At 42.1% G+C, this 20,584-nt stretch overlaps 1 long non-coding RNA gene across 1 annotated transcript; it reads left to right on the top strand.

The window, feature by feature from the left end:
• The first annotated feature begins 1,807 nt into the window (after nucleotides 1-1,807).
• LOC124062587 lies at nucleotides 1,808-10,663 on the top strand. The gene is made up of 5 exons (XR_006843950.1): nucleotides 1,808-2,661; nucleotides 4,244-4,307; nucleotides 4,935-5,132; nucleotides 6,052-6,453; nucleotides 9,163-10,663. It is a non-coding gene; the product is annotated as an uncharacterized LOC124062587 (long non-coding RNA).
• The last annotated feature ends 9,921 nt before the right edge of the window (nucleotides 10,664-20,584 follow it).

Genomic DNA, 20,584 nt, shown 5'->3' with positions numbered 1-20,584 from the left:
CACTCACACTTAGGGGCAATATAGAGTAGCCAATTAACCTGAAGTACCCAGAGAAAACCTACGCAAGCACGGGGAGAACATGCAAAGTTTGCACAGAACAACCAAGATGGCGATTTAAACCTGGAACTCTCATGCTGTGAGGTGACAGTGCTAACCACTGCACCGCCATGCCACCCACCCACCTTAACTACAATTCTATTTTATACCAGTTCTTTGGATAGTGGGACATTATTTATGCTTCTGCAATTGCCATGCCAGCTCCCACACCAATTTCCTTAAAACACACACTAGCAGCTAATCCTTGTACACTAACAATGACAAACAACCTCGACAGCAATCCAAGTGACAGACATTAGATCTCATTTGGAATAATGATATTTAAATGGCCACAATCGAAACTGCATCTATTTTTTGGATCACCTACATGCAGGTTTGCATTAGCCTCTCAACATCGAAGTACCTTATTTCTGTATTAACACAGAATGTTCAGAACCCTGGTTAAGGTGTTTCCATCCCACAGTATGTGGGCACACGTTTGACAGTTCCTTCAGCACATGGTCGCTCTTTTTTTTTCCAACTTCAGCTCCTCAAACTTCACCCCTTTCTGACCTTGATGCCTTGATGAACCTCTCCTCCTTGATTTGGCTACCATCCATGTACCCACGTGAGGTCATTCAGTCTTTGATGAGAAACTGTTTGGCATCACCTCTCATGAATAGAAACCATCTATACTGCCTTTGATCGTAGTTTTGATGTAACTGATTGAGCCGGGTTCATGTGGCGTTGTCTGCCTTCATCCTCATCTAACTCCCTCACAGCTGGTCCTCTGTTTCCCCCGTGGCTTCCTCTTTAACTTTGACACCTGTGTTGGGCTCCTCTGACAGGCAAATCATGACAACAGGCCTTGCATAGCTTGCACTGAACTACTCAATGTACTGTACGCCACCTAGCCTACATACCCTCAATCTGTGTCTTTCGCCACCAGCCCATGATGGCCAGACCCAAAGATCGTAGAAGCGATGAAATGGTCTGTCTCCGCATACAAGCAGCCTGGCTGGGAAAATTAATTAAGTCGTGGGGAAGGTGGAGGTGCAAGAAGGGGAGCATTAGGCCTGGGTCTGCATAACTTTCGTCTTTTCAGGCAGCCAGAAAAGCTATGTTTACATAGGGGGAACAGAAAAACATACATGTGCATTGACAAGTGGAACTTTCATGTGCTGTAATGTTGTGTTAATGAGTAAAACAAGCGTCTCAGTGTGTGAAAAAGCTGCATGTCACTAAGTGAGGCACCCGCAGCAGCTGTGAATTTAAACATAAATCCACACATATGCTACACTTGTACATAAACACAGAGACATACACAAAGCACATGTCAGCACAAGAAACAAGTGACAGAGCTCTGCACAGTGCTGGAGGCAAGTGGGTGACTCACACACACAGCACATGTGTTGACACATACTCTTGTTATAGGGTCAGGGTTTTGAATAGGCAGAAAAAGGTCATCTGCACACCTGCACACATCATGGTACCAGCTCTCCACTTCATCATTTCTCCTGGTCAACTCCTACCATTAACATTAGTGGTTGTTAGGCACACATAAGGAGCCTTTCCGTGGAGGCGAACACAGCGAGGAGGTGAACAAGTTCGTGTTCTCTGCTGAAGATGGGAAGCAAGAGGCTCTATGCGTGCAAAGCCCCCATTCATCACTGTCAGTATCCTTGTGTTGTCTGGCCAAACCCCAAAAAGCTCGGGGATGAACCATTGACTCCTGTAAAAGGGGTTTCCACTTAGCCATGGCTCAATAAAAAGGGCCAGTGCACTTAGTGTGCTGTTAATTACCCCACTTCAAGTGAAGCAAAACCCCTGTTAACTTAACATAATGGACTCTGTCACCACTTGTTCTCAGTAAATGGGATGGTTGTCAACACAAGAGATACATATCTAAGGATTACTTGGTGATGTCTTATGAAAACAGTGCAAGAACAAGTGTAAATTTTAATTACGATAAGATGGAGAAGAAATTTGATTGATTAAAGCTTGGGAATCAATGTAATTGATCCATGTCTAGGAGTCTAAAGGCAGCTCTGGGAAGCTGTACACTGGATGTATTAAAGGCCATGCACACCCTCACAGGTGTTTTCACTTATTCTGTCTGATTAGACTGTTCCTCAGGATTGAGAATTGAGTGAAATAACATTGGAATTATGTTAAAACTAAATGAACCAACAAGAATGATTAAAGTGTGATAAATGATAAGAGTGATAAAACTCAACCACTTGAAGGGCACAGTCACACATGCATGAAATTAGCGAATTAAATGAGACAATTTTGGAGTTAAACTTTGCTGAACTTTGATGAAAATTTCGCCTCGGCAGGCAATGGTCACACCCCGAATTCATGTGACCAACAGGTGCAACAAGTCTAAAACGCTGGTCAGAGTGAAGTCAACCAAACAGCATCTGTGGATATGATCTCCAGTAGGACCAATTAAGCACAATTAAGTGAAAACACCTGTGTAGGCACACCACAGGTGTGTAGAGCTTTTAAGAAATCTGGATACCTGTAGGCCTTGTGGCCAATTTGCCATGATGGAAAATTACATCAAGAAAATCCCCTTCACCCCAAAAAATGGTTAATAGAGGACTTCAAAGTGCTAACAAGGTCAGTCACTGTTTATTGTAATTGGAATTTTTGAATTCATGATTGTGCAATGGGCCAAAAAATACAGACGCAAACCAGGAAGCAAGAAAATGTTATAATCCAAGTAATTTTCATTCTAATGAATGGGTGCCATCTTGATGTCTGGCATCTATTTATTGTAAAGCATGCTAAGATGCTCCTAATGACAACGTTAAGACGTTGTCATTCATCATCTTAATTTAGTATGTTAGAATGCTAACTGCTGCCCACTGACACTGCAGGTATTTGGTCGTGAAAAATCCCCACTGGAAAAGTTTAAAGTTAAAATTTGGATCTGATGATGGCCTTACCAAAGTAATGCATCTTGTGGGGGAGGCAGTGTTTTTGGGACATTTTACTAGGATCCAGAAATGTCAGCCTCATTGTGGCGTGGCACTAGATGAAAAGACGAGGGATCACCAGTTAAAAGGATTCATTGTCTGGGAACATGAATGCCTGTACCAAGTTTTGTGCTCATTAATCTTGCAGATCTAGGTCTAGTCAAGATACTTTAGTCTGGGCCAAAATGGTGGGCGAACCAACACTGCCATCCCTTGAGCCTCACTATTAGCATGTCTAAAAAAAGAATTATCCCCTTGCGCACGTTAAAAAGAACTGATGTGGACTGACCCATCTCCCTCTTTCAGAGGTCACATAAGAACACAAACAAAAACTAGTTGCCAGAGGAGTGGAAGTGTGCGTGAGGCTGGAAATATCTGCTCTACTTTTGAACTAGCCCTCTCTAAATTGGTACACTTCTCTCAAGGGCAACCAGCTCAATGTTTATTGGTCTTGTTAGAGACAAATGTGTTTGTGCGTGTGTGAATGCTTGTGTGTTTGCACCCTTGCGGTTTTCCACATGACTTTGAAACAGATATTATGGAGCTAGTGAGAAAGGAAGAAGACTTTGCTTCTCCTCAGTTTGAATGTGAAGTGGGTGATGTGGGGGCTAGGGAGCCAGTACTGGTAAGAAAAAAAAATGCTACAGTCAAATTCAATTATGTTAAGTGGACCAGATTCAAAACGAGTGGGTCTGTTTCAAATTGGGCCCGTTTCAACTCACAAAACACCCATTTTACCTTTCTAAATGTAATGTGAGCTCACAGGCAGTGCTACTAAGATTAAGACTTTTACAGACAAAAGGGGCTATCAGCAGTTAATGTTCACAACTCAACACAGCAGTGTCACTGCAGAGGGTAAATTATCACATACTGTCAATGCCCTACTTTCTGAGGGTCAGGATTTCCTTGCGATCACGTTCTCATTGGACAGTCGTTAGAGTAACATTTCACTTTGAACTCCAGAACAATCGTCCTGCAGTGAGAGAAGCTTCTGGAAATCTTCCTTTTCAGCTTCGGCCAAACCTCTCAATCGCCATTTACAGTAAAATATTACGTGTGAGAGGCAAAGGAGGCTCAGACAGTCATGTGTCAAAGAACCCAGCCCAGGGTGATATCTGTTCGTTATTCATCTTCGTCTGACAGGAGGAACCCCACAGACATGCAAACATGTGCTGTATCTCATGTGAGGCCATTTGTCTAACTTCTTTCATCTTGTCTTTCAGCGAATCACAAACTTTTTGTCAGTGAAGATCTTACGCAGAGTAACTGCAGGAGAGAGGGAGAGAGGTACAGTAAATTACATAATGAGATCAAGGGCCAAAGCGTTTGTGTGACCCAGTTTGACGAGCAGTAAGCAGACACGATCTGAGAACCATTACGCACTCTGACAGGTCCAAATGAATTGGCCCTTCCTTTAATGTGGAACAGGGATGGGGGGCCTTGGACACTTCAAATGTTTCAAATACAGCCAAACAGTGACTTCCCTCCTGAGAACAGCGAAAATAAATCCCCAGTCACACACGCACAACCGCAGGAATAGAGAAAAATGGGCCCTGTCTACACAGCCCCCTGGCTCGCTTTCTCACCAGCACGTGAGGCAAAGTGAAAAAGTATGCGTCGCTCTACTCACATTGTGTTGCATGTTTTCGTATGTGTTTCAAGTTTTGTGCGTGTGTGTGTCTGTTATATGTTATATAGATTTTTGGTGCATGTATGTGAATCTTATGAATACAGTATGTGTTGGTGTGAAAGAAATTGTGTGTGTTCACTGATGCGCTGAAAGACCACATTTTACATTTGTTTATGTGTGTCTGTGTGTGTCTGTGTGTGTGAATGTGAATCGTGCAGAATCTGTTTTCTCCATTTTCCATTCCAGTCTCTCCTCTTGTTCTTTGTAATGTCTTCCACTGTCAGTCTGCCCACTAGGCCAGCATCTCTGGACCTCTGCCATGAAGAGGCCACTTTCTGGCTCCAGTGGTGTGTGCCGAAAAATCCCTACTTGAACTCAGCGGACCCTCCAGCTTCATGAGAATGCAGTTTCTGGCTAAAGGGTTGCACATTTGAATCCAAATGCTGGCTGGTAGAGGCAACAACATACACTGAAGTACAAAGGTCAGATCACGATATCAGTTAAATCTGATCACGTATGATTCCATTGGATGCGATTTTTTATTGCAAATGCTATTAGATGGCAACCATTAAAAAGTAATCATCACAGGTCTGAACAGCTGCCTGAAAATGTATAAAATAACTGGTTTATAATCCTAAGAAAATGTCCATGTCCTGATCCAAGAAATCTAAAATCAGTTTGAACAAACATGTTTAAATTGGGGTTTGTGGCAAACAGAGGTATTTGGAAAATGTGAACTTGTTACAAAGTTCAGACATTTTCTCTTTATGAGATGATTCAAGCCAGTTTTTTTTTTTTTTTTCATTTGAAGGATTCCTTTTTTTATTTCATTTTTTGTTTCCATTTTGTATTTGCATTTTTGTGCTTATGTTTGTTGTATCTATCATTCTATTCTGTGCTTGTGTGTGTGTGTCTACATATAAACAGCACTAAACCGGTAAAACAAGCTACTTTAAAGAGAAAGAAAGAAACTCAGTTTAAACACATTTTACACTTAAGGAAGAATGAATGCAGATCATTTTCAAACCTTTTCAAATTTTCAAATCAAACCTGTAAAAGACTGTATAGGTACTACTACATGGCAAAATAAGAACATAATTGTTCCTACATGAAAAAAAACTATGGTTGTAGTTCCAGATCCCTTATAGCATGTGTGCATGTCTGCCACATATATACACACCTTCACCCAAACAAAGGTTCACAAAGTTCAGAGTACATTACAAAGTTCAACCCCATAACTCTCTTTGTCTTCCAAACTTCTGTTCACAGGTCACGCTTCTTAGCCCATGTCTCTCCGTCCGTGAGTGTGCCTGCAGAGACAAGGAAACCATAAAAGCATGAAGTGCTTCTCATCCTTCCCGCTGACACATTTCTCTTTCTTTGGGACTTTTTTGCACACAGAGCAGGAGGCAGCGGCAGCAGCAGGAGGAGGCTGATGGAGAGGGCCACCTGAACAAACCCAGTGTGGGACCAGGCAGCCAGGACAGCCAGGCCCAGCCAGATTTATGACCCTCCACCCCTCTTTTCCCACACAGAGGCCTCTCTCTGGAGCTTCTGGATGTATTAGATCCTGTCTATTACTTTTTGTCACCTTTGTCTACCTTTCCTTCCGTTCCCTCTCCTGTCACACTTTCACATTCCTCTTTATTTATGTCCATCTATCTTCCCCCTTCCTCTATTTGAATATCTTGGTATCTCTTTCTCTTTGTCTCCCCCTCCCTTTCTCCCAGACATCCTGGCCAGCTGTTCATCCAGACAGAGTGTCTACAGCTGTCTGTGCAAAGCTGAGTTGCAGCTCCAGAGGTAGGTTGTGTAGCCTGTGGCGCGGGGTTCTTTCCCAACACCTCTGTCTCCTCAACATCCCTGACCTGAGCATGACCTTGACACCACAACTACGTTTTTTTGCAAAACCACCCATGTACACACATCAGGAGGTAAAACTGTAGATAATTTGCTGGACAGATACTAATACAATACCTTGCATCATGCAGAAGCTTAAGATTACTAAAAATGGACTAATAATAAACTCTGTACACAAAAACTATAAAATTAAGCATAGCTTTGAGGGTGTAGCATTTACAGTACAGTAAAAACACATGAAAAAGTGCTCCTGGCCTTTCTCCTTCTTTCCTTTTTCATTCTCTTCTCCACCCAGTAACAGAGAAGCCTTGGCAGAGGTTTCACATTGCCCACAGTAAGAATCAAGCCACTGACTACAGACGTTCAGTAAATGGGTAAAAAACTTCCCTAGACAAGGGTAAACTCTGTTACAACACCCCACGAGACAAGGGGTAGTAAAACCAAATGAAGTGTGCAGCAAATTAGCCCTGCTTTGCTGCAGATATTGCCATAATTAATCCAGTTCTTGCACGCTTTTCTGCTGTGGTAATCTGCTCTGTTGGCCAAGTCAATCTCAGAAGAGGGGCTCAAAGAACTCTCAATTCACTCTTTTTTTTTCCAGAAGAGGAAAATGTTAAACTATACCTTCATGCATGTTTGCTTTGGGGAAACACAAAGTTATTTGTCATTATTTTTGGAGAAAAATGTCTCCAGAAAAGTTTACATAGCTGGGTTCCTGTTATTATTTGAGTTCCAGGCTAATTGTTGAGATAGGTCAAAAACAACATTCCTCTCTGCTTAACAAAGGAAGAGTTTGATTATTGGAGACGGCAGCAACTTAAAAAACTTGAAGCAAAATCATGCTTGTCTGCTTGTCTGTTTTGCCACACTGTTACCAAGTGTTATGAATCTTGCAGGCCTTGGTAAGCATATGGGGGGCCTCGAGTGTTTCTTGGTTGGTTGTTGCAGTAAGCTGTGCTGCCATCGGCGGAGACCTGAGACCTTGGAGATGGACGTGTTTACTCTGCAGTTAATCACCATGTCTGATGCGGCCTTTCTGGACGTGTGAGGGGGGGAAATGCCGGTTAAATGCAGTCACCGCGATCTAATGAGGTGGTTTAGCTGCAGCAGCGCGCTTTCAGCCGTACTCTGTAATTCAGAGACACCGACTCAACAGTTCCCCTGGCCAGCCTGCGTCACAAGTGCGTTCGTCCTTCTTCGCCATGTCGCCCACAACCCTGTGAAACATGTTGAACGGCTGCTCTAGGAGACTAAGGTCCAATGGGCCGTCAATCAATGTGGAGTGTGTGGTTTGATAATAGGGAGAATGGGGAGAGCAAGAACAGCTACAGAGAAAAAGGAATTACAGTTTGACCAACTTTCGTGGTGCAAGCGTCAAACTTCCAGTATGAAAGCAAAATGAGCGTAAAATGTATTGCGCACACACATGCTGTTTATCGCCCCTACATACAGAACGCACTGCATCAGGACTTTGTCCTCCTTTCTGTCCTCCTGGCACAGCAGTGCTGTTCTTGGCAGAGTCTGGTGCTGTAGCTCCAGTCGTTGCTAATGGTTAAACAGTATGCCCATGCCATGCTCCCTAATGACAGGCTAGGCTTACTCCACTGAAGTGGCGCTTTTCAGAGTCAATGGTGCACAAAGAGCACAGCGAGCACCTCCCAGCAGCTGAGGTGCTGTGAGGACACTGTCCACATGCACAAGAATGCACACATGTGTTAACAAACTCTCAGATATGCTCAAAGGAAGCTGTGCAACAAAGTGTCTGCTTACATAGATTCTTGCCGTGATTGATAGATGTGGCCTGAAACACACACAAAGCCTCAGACTTTTGTTTACAGCATTTATCTCCCAACGGTTCCCCAGAGATCTCCCTCGAGAAGTATCATCTTTTGTTCATCATCATGTATCGTCTCCAGTCCTCACATCTATGTCATTTCCCATTTTGAGAGCATTGATCTACTTTGCTTGAGTTTAAACTGTTAAAATCACTAAGAGCTGACCTCAACATCCTGATTGTCTTGTTGTTTATGGTCAATTTAAAGTGTCCCAGAATGATCTCCCTCACATGTTCTGTATATCTGTACAGTATGTGTGTGCATCCCCCTGAGAAATTTGTCTACACATTCTCAGAACTAAAAGTAAACCTCTCCAGATTCATGAGATAAAACCCCTGGCACCGTGTTTCATGCCTACTTCACCCTCCCTTCACTGAACAATCAATAGATGAGAGGAAACATGTGTCATTTGTTTGACTTTCAAAACAGGAGGACAGCCAAAGTGCTTTGCTTGACATTTGTTTAGCCATATTATTAGGACAGTAAACTTCCGAGCTGAGTCGATATGTGCACCACATGTTGGGCCACATGTTTTTTGTTGGTTTTTTTACGTTTCCCATGAGACAGCTAAAATGTAAGAGAACCTCCACCAATTCCCAACAGAGGTGATGTAGGAGAGGTAAAGGTTTGCAAAGTGTAGGAGAATTTCATGCACATCATCTATCACTCCCTCCAAGCAGAGCATGAAAATCTGTGCTCGTGTGTGCAAAAAGAAAAACACGTTTTTTGCATTTGTGTGTGAGTGTGTGTGCGTGTGCATGGACATGTATGCAGCTATGGTATGCATTCACTCAAATTCTCTCTCTTTGGGATCCAGACACACTTTCCCAGCATCCACCGTCTGGATCTGTTTCTGCCCTGGGGCAGGCCTACTTCCACACTTCCTCAGCAGAAAAAAGTGGGAGCTACATTAGAAGAATGTGTCTTTTCATCAAGACTGGTGCTGCATGAATATTTCAAACAGGCAACATGATTCCTCAGTGCCACTCGACACAAAGGAGAGGTCTCCCGGAGAGCGAGCAGAGGTGAAATCTCAGATTGGAACTTGGCTTCCAGGCACCACCTGCTCGCAGTGACAGACAGGCAGACAAAGCCTTGGAAAAGGTGCCGTGACAGAGGTTTGGTTAAACCCTATCTGACCACGTCTGCATGTATCAGTGCCAGGATTGCCACTGGAATTCACTTTGCTGTGGAAAACCATAAGTACAAGCCCAGGCATGTGCTTGCATTGTTGATTGTGTGCATGGATGGAGAGGATGGGTGAGCCTGTGGACATACCAGGCATTCCAAGTCAGCAATAAAGCCTAATTGAATGTGGGGGATAAAGTCAGGATGTGCTGAGTGATACCTGGGCAGCTAGGACCTAGAAAGTGGGACAGAGGTTTAGGATGCTTGAGAGGTACTGACACTACTTTAGGTGAAAAGAGGGGAGAGATTAAGCGAGAGTGACAACTTTGCCCCATTTTGTGGTCAAACCAACATTAACTAGGTTGTGCTCCAGTTTTGACTCAGAAATAGGTAATTATGCCCTCAAAAGTGCAGGATATAACACACTCTGAAAAGATGTGAATTTACCCCAGTTGTTCACTCTCTGCCAAGCAAGTGGATTGGCTTAATAAGACTTGAGTGGCTGTGCTCAATGGTTCTCTAAGTGAATGTATATCAAACATTTCTGGCAAATGGTAGTGATTTTTGTACTGTATTACTGCCAACACATTGTCATATTGTTATTATACATGTTCATGGTGGCGACCCTGGATGTCACGTTGGTATGATATCTCCACATTTGTTTGGGTTTAGAAACCTTTCCAATGTGCCGGTTAAAGCACTGGCTAAACACAGACTTTACAGATCCAAGGCAGATAGCAGATACACGTTTACACTTAGTTTTGAAATGGAGGGAACAAAATGTTCTTTCAAACCTTCTGCAAAGAAGGAAATGTCCAAATGTCTACTCCAATTGTCCACAACCGTGGTTCCCAACGTTCTAGTCTGTGACCACATGAAAAGCAAAGTCTACTCACAGTCCTCAACATAGGTTGGAGCAGTTCAGCCAAAAGAACTTCTCAGACTGCTTCTTTTGAATTATTTTAGAAGGCTAAAGAGGTAAAACTATTCGGTATTTTGAGAAAACAAGAAGTGTGATATTGTACTTTAAGGCAAGTGTCGTCACAGACTGGATTAGATTCAGAGATTTGAGGGGAGGGGAGCAGGAAAGCTTTCAGAACCCTAAATGTGTACTTCATTGTGGCATTAGAAAAATTGTGTTCATTAAGTAGATACTGAGATGTTTCACCAATGTGAGTCTGAGGTCAGAATAAAATGAGTCTTCCTGTTTCCTATCTGGTTCATCATCTTCAGCTTATCAGACCCCTTGTGACCCCTTCAGGTGCTCCTTGATACCGAACTGAGATTTCTTAATAGATAAGCTGCTCTTTTTCTTCTTCTGTAAAACATTTGTAACCATAAAATTCAGTAAGACAATGTCACACAGTGCAAGAGCCAGGTGATAACTCCAATAACTCCAATCTTTAGTATTTCCAGTCATTGCTGAACATGATCTCATCTCTAAAGTAACAAATATTTAACACGTCCGGTGAACAATTCACTGCACAGCTTGAGCTCTGGCCCATCCAGTTTTCTGGACAGCACCTTTTGAAATGTACATGTGTTGGATACAGTTCCAGATCTCTCTGTTGGTGAGCGCAGAGGATGGCTGAAGGCACGGCTCATTAAGCCACAACACTGAAGCAATTAAAGCCAATTAAAAGCCTGTTAGGAGACCAAATGTGCTCCCTGCTGAGACAGATCCTGTAACATGACACTGGACAAGAATGCAGCAGACAGGAGGTCTTACACAGTGTGATCACAATGTCATTTAGGCTCACAGGGAGACAGTGTTACGCTTCAAATGGATCTTCACTGACATGAATGAAAAGTTCTCACATATTTGGGTTTTGTCTTATGTGCCCAAGCGTAACTTCTCTGTGTATATCACCAAATGGTTTCACCTGTCGTTCATCTTTTAATTTTCCTCCGTTAGTGTACTTAGTGAATTTGCAAGGCTTAAAAAACAACCCCTATTGCTGTTTTGATGTACTCTGCAGTGTCTGGCTCTCACGCACGGTCTGCTCTGTTGTGGGAGAGACATGGAGTTCTGCTGAAGCCCAAAATAAGCCTGCAGCTTTAATAACGAAGCAATTTCCAAGGCTGTGTAATAATAAGTCAATGCCCACAGTCGATGGCGGCTTCTGCGACTTGAGTCTTCTGACATCTGGATGGTCTTCATATAGTCTCACTAACATGGCACAGTCAATTCAAAATGAGCCTGCGTCTCAAAAGACAACAGAGGGGGCTTTTGTCTTGTGGTTTGACAGACTTCCAGGCAACATGTGGACGGTGCAGACATTTTAAGGTATGCCCTTCTGCAGTTCTGGGTTCTTTTTTTTTAACCACTGGACAGCCTAATGCGAGCCAGATTGTTGGTGCTATGGGGGAAATATAGATCTCATGATTACCAACAATTGACCAATTCATTTGAGACCTCCTCTGACATGGCATATGTGCAGCTGCATTCGGGATTGTGGTTATTGTGCGCTTTTGAGTGTGTGTGTGTGTGTGTGTGTGTTTAGACTAAATCACTCCCACAATAATAAATCAAAAGAGGCTGGTAGCCTTTAGATCATGTTGGGCCTCTTGTTTTGAAGAACGGATTGGCACTCAGTATGAACACTGATTGAGCCACTGAGAGGGTGTTTGGATTAGAATTAGCCTGTACATTACACAGATGGGGCTCTGCCTAAGTGTGTATGTGCGTGTGGCTGTGTGGGACAGCCAGCATATCCATATAAATGCAGTTTTGCCGATTACTTACTGTACAGCATCATCAGGAGCAGGAGCAGGCAGCACGTGCAGGCAGTGGCAATAAAAGCAGCAAAGGTCGTGTGAGGAGCAGTTTAAAGGCTCAACTGAGATCTCGAGCTCGTAGCTGGAAGTTTTTAGCCTAGATACCCTCAGATGGCTGCCATAAAATCTGTTTGGAATGGCAAAAGGAGGCAATAGAGTAACCTTACTGGCTTGAGATGAAGTGCTTTTGTACAAAGGGATTCCAGAAATGCCAGGGGAGATAGAGACTGCCCACGGCCAGGTAGCTCTCAAAAACATCCTTCCTCCTTATCATGGAGTGGTTCACAGCTGGCACACAGCTGATTCTTTGCACTCCTCTATCTTAAAAATACTGGCATCAGTATATATTTTACAGTGTATACTAATATAAAATGTATGTGTGATGGAGTACAGCAGTTAACAGTGAAGATGAATCTGAAACATCTTTTTGCCTTTTATCTTAAATGCGTTTTATCTCCCACTGCTGCCAAGCGCCATATCCTCTGATGGTCTAAAAGAGGCCGCCACGATGAAAGGACAGTTTTTCTGACAGTGGAGCCTTTTCACTTTTACCTCATATTTATGAGTTTGTAAATGGTTATAAAGTAAAGTGAAGTTATTTACGTGGAATATGAACACCGTATGCCCATGCATTTTAGCATGATTTATTGTGTATATAGTGTAGTCGGGTTTTGGTGCACTGTTTCAAAGTTACACTTTGGCTTATGTTGCAGTATACACTACACATTAAAACAGAAGTTCTCTGGGGAAATACTTTCTCTTAGAGAGATGCGTTGTACCCGTTTCCCTGGAACTACATAGGTTATGACTAATACTTTCATTACTCCTGTGTAGTGAAATCTGCTTTAATACTTTATTAAGATAAGATTATAATTTTTTTTTTCTTTCTTCAACAGATTTAGCTATTGTGTCTGCCAAACTTCACATATATTTTTAAGATAGTAGCACCGCGTCACAGGAACGGCTGATGGAGGATATCAGAGCATTTAGTAACTAATTTAAAAAAGACAGTTGAAATCATTTCCAAAATTCACAACTCTCTTATCTTTATGGCCCTGGAGCCAGAAAGCTATTAGCCTTTCTCCATTTTTTTTTCTTTGCATTTATGCAATGAAATGCAGCTAACAGTCAAGAGCAAAGTTAAGAAATCAAGATGCATGGAGGAAATGTACTACGTGAATGTACTGAATACACAAAGTTTAAAAAGGTATTAGTATTAGTATAGGTGACTGTACATACTCACATGTGTGATATCACCAAAGATGCAAGGAAAAAGACAAAATATTTCCAGTGAATTGTGTATTATGATTCAGTTGCTTTTTTGTTTTCATTTTCTTTTACTCAAAATTAACATTTTTGTTCAAAGCTATTTGCCTGTTGGGTGAGTTGTGGTATTTTGAGTCTGAATATTGATAACAGAAGGCTCTTATCTTTGGTAAGGGGTCTACCTAATCATAAGAAAACAACATTCCATCAGCATCAAAACTGTTTCCTACCATCTTAACTCTTAAAAGAACGCCTGTGTCCCGCTGCCTGTTAGCGTGCGATTCCTTGATCCTGCTGTAACATGAAGCCTGTGCAGCGAGCCGGACCACATGGGGAGTGCAATGTTGTGAGGTGAGGTATTTTTCGACTGGGAGACGGATGCATAATGCATTCCAGACACTCAGGCCGCACACGGCTTTCTCCCCTGCTACCTATAGGCATCAATCCTCTCTCCTTTCGCCAGAACAATAAACCCACTGCCACTAAGGAAGAACTCATTTCAGACCCCAGAATACAACTACTTCTTCTGTCACTTCCTGGGGCCTGTGCTGGCTTGATGGCTTGGAGCTGGTCTCTAAACACTTTCACTGACCCATAAACATCAACCCTTGACCCAAAATTTAAGACCTTGTACCCACGTCTACACATTCAGGAACCGTAACATTTTGCTTTTGACCTTCAGCTCACCCAAAGAGTCAACCAGGACACTAAATCTCACACCCATAACCCCCCCCCCAAAAAAAAGTCAGTGATTCTCTGCCACTACATGACCCCTTCGGTGATCACCTCATGTAAAGGCGTTTCTGTTGATTCTCATACAGAGGGGTCTAAGCTGGTTTAACTGAGTTGCATAACTAGGATGATACTCAGGTTTCTCTCTTCAATGAGGCCCAGATGGAAGATGGTGCGTGTTTTTAAAAACAAAATCCAGTGGGACCCCACCCCACCCCATGACCACTTCCCACACCCTCCCCTCCATCTTTGCCTCATCTCCTTCACGCTGCATTAGGGAGCAGCAATCAGGTTTGAGACTAAATAACAAAGATGGGTTCTGAATAAAACTCTGTTTTCGCCTGGTCAACATTCACAAAGAGATGTGTGAAACACAGAGTGCTGAGGTAATACTCATACTTAATGAAAAAGAATTAGCATAGTTTTATTATCAGCTTGCAGGCCTTTTCTCCCACATGTTTTTTGTCTCTCTTTATCAAATAAATTTCATTGAATGTTATTCACCAAGCAGAGCCAGAAGCAAGTGAAGGTGGCAAGTCAATTTTATTATTTTTTTTATTTTAGTAAAAGCAGATCCATCTACTCATGCCTTTTCAAACTGCCATCAAAGAACAACAGATTGACAGCTCTCCCTGTGTGAGCTGAACACTCCTGCTTGGCCTTCATTTAATAGGAATGCATGGATGGAGGCATATCTGCACATGTGATGTCTATGTGTGTCTCAGCTTCCCCATGATGTTCCAATGTTCTTCCCGCTTTCATGCCTGCATTTTTTTGTTTTGATTCCTCTCCTCCAAGGTCTCTGATCCTGTGGACCTTCAGACATGTGAGGGCTGATGTTGCATTCTTCCCATCCAGGCAGGAGAGCTTTGAACTGAGCTGCGTGAGACAGAGCCAGGAAGGGCAAACTGAGCTCTACTGGACTGGATTATACCTGCATTATACTTGTGCATTAAAGTGTCTCTAACTGACTGTTTTTTTTTTTCAATATCAACACATCAAATGACAATATTAAAGAAAGGCCTCATTTGTAGTGATAAACCACAGAGAATTATCTTTCAAATCTGGAGTCCCCTCAGCTTATCAGAACTTTATTGGGAGTTTTAGCTAATTCACTGCTTTGATTCACTGCTCTCATAGTTTCATTTGTAGGTGCACAAGGCAGCTATTATCTCTGTGAAAAAGCTCTAAAAACACACTGTACACTACCTGCTCCACGTTTGCTTCACACTTGGCATTTCCTTTAAGCTCTGGCTCGACTAATGTTTATCATCATGAAGCTATAGTTCCTCTGAGAGTTGCCTCCACCTGCAAGAGAAGGGTGTAACCCTACAGTTCTTTATTTTCCAGATTTATTTCCATGTATATGCCTCCCCTGTTTTCCTACATATTAAGCTTTTTAAAACAGTGAATTAATGTGAGAATAGCAAGCCTGTGTGTTTTCTCTTTGATTTACCTATTTCATTTAGGATTTTTAACACTGGCCTGACACTGCCGGCCAGTCAGCTTTCCAGTCCACTCTGGTGCTCCCGGTGGCCAGTCTGACCCTGTCTTTGAGTATGACAAAAAGTAAACACAGACTGTGGCCTCCTGAAAATCACAGTAGCTGCTGTAGCAAAGTGCATGGCACCATGGAGTCACTTCCCTGTAGCTTTGTTTGGAGACTTTCCAGCTGTATTTTGCGCATAATGATAATTTCTCTACATCTGTCGTGCAGTTTCACCAGAGTTTCACATTATCTTACAAGCGATACACTGGACAAAAAGTTCTCCAGGTGAAGTGTTTCCTTCTTCCTTCAAGGCTTAAAAATGTTCATGCCACACTCGGCTGGGTTGTGCTCACTGGCCCATTACATGCCCAGCTACCTCTGAGACTTTGTCCTCTTTTAGTTTCTGAGTACTGACCTACTTTTGCCACTACTTTTGCACAGATGATATACAGAGTTGGCCTTTTTGGAGAACAGCGCTAGCTGCGTAGTGGGGTCTGTGGGGGGGCTGCAGCATTGCATACCTCTGTGTATGTACAAGGAGTAGCCTTTCACCTCTCAAGCTTCACAGAGGAGGACATAAATCACCAGAAGCCCAGCACAGGAATCAACAGTCACTAAGAAAAAAACTCTAAATGATTAAAGAAAGAGGAAGGGTGAGGTGAACAGAGAGGTAACTCTACAAAGAGATTTTGTTCAGTTGCTAAATCCAGAGATTCATTCTGAAAGTGAGTGCCATTTCACAATCCCCCGTTCCACCCCATGTGTATGTGAGTGTAGAGGCAGGATTTATGTCCAATCTGCTACATGTTCAACTCACAAGTCTGGCAGGCAGTTAGGAGACGGAGTGAGGACGGGACCAATATAATACAAGCGAGACAAGAAGCTCATCAGCTCTGTAAAAGGAAAATACAGACAGGAGTAATCAGGAAATAAGAATGTGTGAAAGTCCAGTCTTTCAAAGAAAAGCCTCTGGTATCATCCACTGTTTTGTCACACAAAAGTGCAGAGTTAAAGGGTTTTCTCTTATGGTCTTGACCTTTAACCCTTTTCACAAGTATGTCAAAAACAACTGACATGCCCTTCTTTTAACTGTCAACAGAAGACAGGAGAGTACTTGCACAGACTGATTTACGTTAGCTGATGTTGTCTTCGGGCTTTAAAGGTTGGAAAGAAGATTTGCTTTAGTCTCAGAACAAATATTCACTAAAACAATTCGTTTCTAAGTTACAAAAGGATCTTTGGTATAGTTTCAAAACACATGCTTTCTAATTTGGTTTAACTATCACATTGGCTCATAAAATTTTACCACTTGTTTTTTTTTTATCAAGCAATTGATCACTCAAATTTTATTTACATTGAACTTTCCAAGTTAGTACATTGTTGTACAGGAGAGTGACAAGCAAAAACTAAAGACTAATAATACAGAAGAAATATAAATAGTAAAACAATGGGAGATTACACACCATGAACAGTACATACACACAATGAAAATATAAACCTGCTAACCGTAAAATGTTAAAACAAAACTAATAAAAGTGTAGACGGTAAAATTAATATGAGAAGAACTCCAAAATTTCAGACATAAACAAATTGAGGCTAAAGGGTTCAAACTCTTCAGCTATGCTTAGCTCCTCAGGCTCCCTGTATTATTTAATTTACCTACTTTTTCAAACCTCATTTAACATAAAAATTTGTAAGAAAACCTGCCTGGTTTTTACATACAGTGAAAACATTTTACTACTTTCAGTGTGATTCCCTCAGGAGCTTTTATAATGAAGCATTTAGTTCTAACATTCCCAATACAGCAACTTTCTGATCTATTCCCTCTCTTATCTTCACATTGGAAAAGGCCTACCATGTAACCATATAATATAAACAACCACTTTACCAATATCAGTTGGATGTAAACACTGACTTGTATAAGACTGGCTACATTAAAGACACTGCACACAGACATTGTACTGTGTATGTACTGTATCACCTTTGAAATTATTCAGATGGCACCAGTTTTTGTGAGACAATCCCAGTTGACAAGAGTCCACAGCTATGCCAGCAGCTCTGTCAGGCTGTACTGCACACAGTAATGTTATGTGTGTGTTAAATGCTAAAAATATATAAATATTCTATTTCATTTCTGCAAATAAACCCCCTCTAATTCCTCCACACTGGACATTAAGTTAATAGTTGATTATTTCCTTAAGTAATTTTTTTTAGTTACATTATTAATTTGCATTCGGTTTAAAATGTGCATCCTGCCGGTTATTTGTGTATAATGTATCATAGAAATACCCTGTCAACATTAGAACACATAATCGCCGATCTTCAACCACAGCCTTCACTCTCAGAGCTGTGGATTAAATGTGATGATAGTGATAGGTCATTACACACACACACATAGAAACAACACGTCCCAACAGGTGTAGCTTCTGTACACCAGGAGGTATTACGTGCTGTCACTGTGCCATTACATAAGAGTTTTCAGAAGAGGGTAAAGCATTCTTACAAGCTGATTCACATGTGTAAAAACATTATAAAACATGGAAAAGAGTAGTCTGCTGAGTGCAACAGGACAAGGGAGCAAATCTAGAGCCCGTAAATCAATTTAAAGCCCGAGCAGGGCTGGGACAGGTGTGAGCAGCTTCCCAGGTGCACCTCCACGGGCCATGAAGCACCAGTAATCAGCAGTCAAGGGTGGTAATGACAGGCTGCTGTTGTCAGAGAGCTGTACACACTCACACGCACACTCACACTGAAGCACAAACAGCTCTAACTCAGAGACATTTGCACGCACAGTCAAACTTAGCCTGTTTTATCACAACAGGCATTTTGCTTTCTCACACGTTCTCCCTCTGTGTTATCTCTGCCAGTCGGCCACTCAGACATTTTCACACCTCTTTCAGCTACTATCTCACAGGTCAACTCAAAACAGCAGCTGTGCGGTTATATAAGCAGCTCCCAACTTGTCTGCAAACCTGTTGACCTCTTGCCATAATGATGGGTGCAGAGGTCAACCATCACTTCAAAACAAAGAAAGAATGGAAACTGCACTGTTTTTTGTCTATAATCGTAAATCCTTTGCTTGGCTTATATGCTATCCGTTATCGGACATCTGAAGGATGACGTTGTAGGCACGTTTTCAAGTGCAGTAGTGCATTAATGACACGTCATTGCCAACAAGCCCACACAGCCTTGGTTATAAAGAGCCAAAAGCATAACCAGAACTTCTGGGTTTTATTTATTTATTTTTAAAACCTCATTCAAAATCACATTAAAGCAGTTCCAAAATCCAGCCTTGGAGCTCAACAGTTGTGTTGCTTGCTTCACAGCACAACTGTTAAAAGCGGGTTAGAAGTCACAGCTCAAAAATAAGTCCACACATTGAAAAGCCACAACCAGTTTACACATGAACAACAGTACAGAAGTGAACAAACAGTTCTCTTTGACAGCAGGGATTACACTCCATTACTCTGAACTTTAGAGATCAGTGAACTTTATGTTTACGGGTGAAATCAACAGTGATTATCTGCACCACAGCATTGAGGAGGATGCCTTTATTGTCGCTGCAAAATCAGATGCAACTCTTTGTGGTAAAGATAAACGTTCAAAGATGAAAGACATAATAAAGAACTATATGGAGAGTAAAGCACAAGAATACAGTTTATTTTTTCAGAAAGAAAGATGAAAGCAATGCTAAATTAGTTTGGCATCTTGACCTTTTTATGTACTCAAAACAATTTAAGGTGTCTGCCCTTTACAACCATCCCACAAAGCTATTAAGTTTGTATTCCACTTGAAGCCAGCAATCAAAGCTAACTAGCTTCAACTCTGTAAGTGCAGACTAGCAAGTTTTCCTAACTAGCTTCTTCTTGGTATGTTGGCTAGTTTGCCAAGCTAACATTAGCCGTGACTCCCAGTAGGCCTATATGTAACTTTTCGTACACATATTTTCATCTGCTGTGTCATGGTCAGCTCCTGCACACTCGGTGTCCTGTTAGTTCTGCATAATAGAAACTGGAAGTCTAGCTAGCATGAGCTGTCTGTCTTGTGTCAAAGCTCAACAGCACCTTGTCCAGTAACTTCAGCACTCTGCAAGTGTGACTCGAAGGGCAACATGGAGTAGAGAGTGTTTAATGGCAGACAGCTGGGGCATTTAATTGCAGGGAATCAAATCAAATCTCGATTGCTTCTCTTTGCTAATTGCAGATTTGACCAAATAAGTCAATAATTCAAAACACCAGGGAAGCATAGCACATGTTTCTGAGGTGGGTTTGCATTCTCTCAAAGAGAAGACTTATGTAAGAGATTATATTTTTCTTACAGGCTATGTGAACCTAAAGCATCCTGAAGTCATCTCTAGGCCTATTGACAGATGAAATAAACATTTGCCACCTGTAAGCTCTTATCTTGAGCTGCTGTTAATCTGAGTAGGAGAGTGCACCCTGTTTGTCACGGACTGCAGGTATGTTAGGACACGCAGCTGTTGTCTTTCAACTGTTTTCCCTCAGTAGGGTGCTGGCACATTGTGTCCTCAGATCAGAAAAAGAATGGTACGCTTAAAACCCACCCCATACTTAGCATTAGCACCAAATACTTCTCCACTACCGGTGCACTTCTTTTTCCACTCAAAATTTCCCTCATGGTGATGTCAGAAGTGTAGTGAAGCGAACAGTGAGTGGATATGGCTTCTGGTCTCGCCAGGATGTCATTACGAGATACCAACGTTACCGCGTGATATTTTTAACTCTGTCCTTTCCCAATTAGACCACAGTCACAGTCAGCAAGGCAGGGTTCATGAGTCTGTTTGAGTATGTCTGTGTGACCCTAAAGTCTAGCTGGTTACTTTTCA

This window comes from Scatophagus argus, chromosome 7, assembly GCF_020382885.2.
Source record: "Scatophagus argus isolate fScaArg1 chromosome 7, fScaArg1.pri, whole genome shotgun sequence".
In the NCBI taxonomy this organism is placed as follows: Eukaryota; Metazoa; Chordata; class Actinopteri; family Scatophagidae; genus Scatophagus; species Scatophagus argus.
The sequence above is the reverse complement of the archived record's forward strand: the minus strand, read 5'-3'. Positions and strand labels throughout refer to the sequence as shown.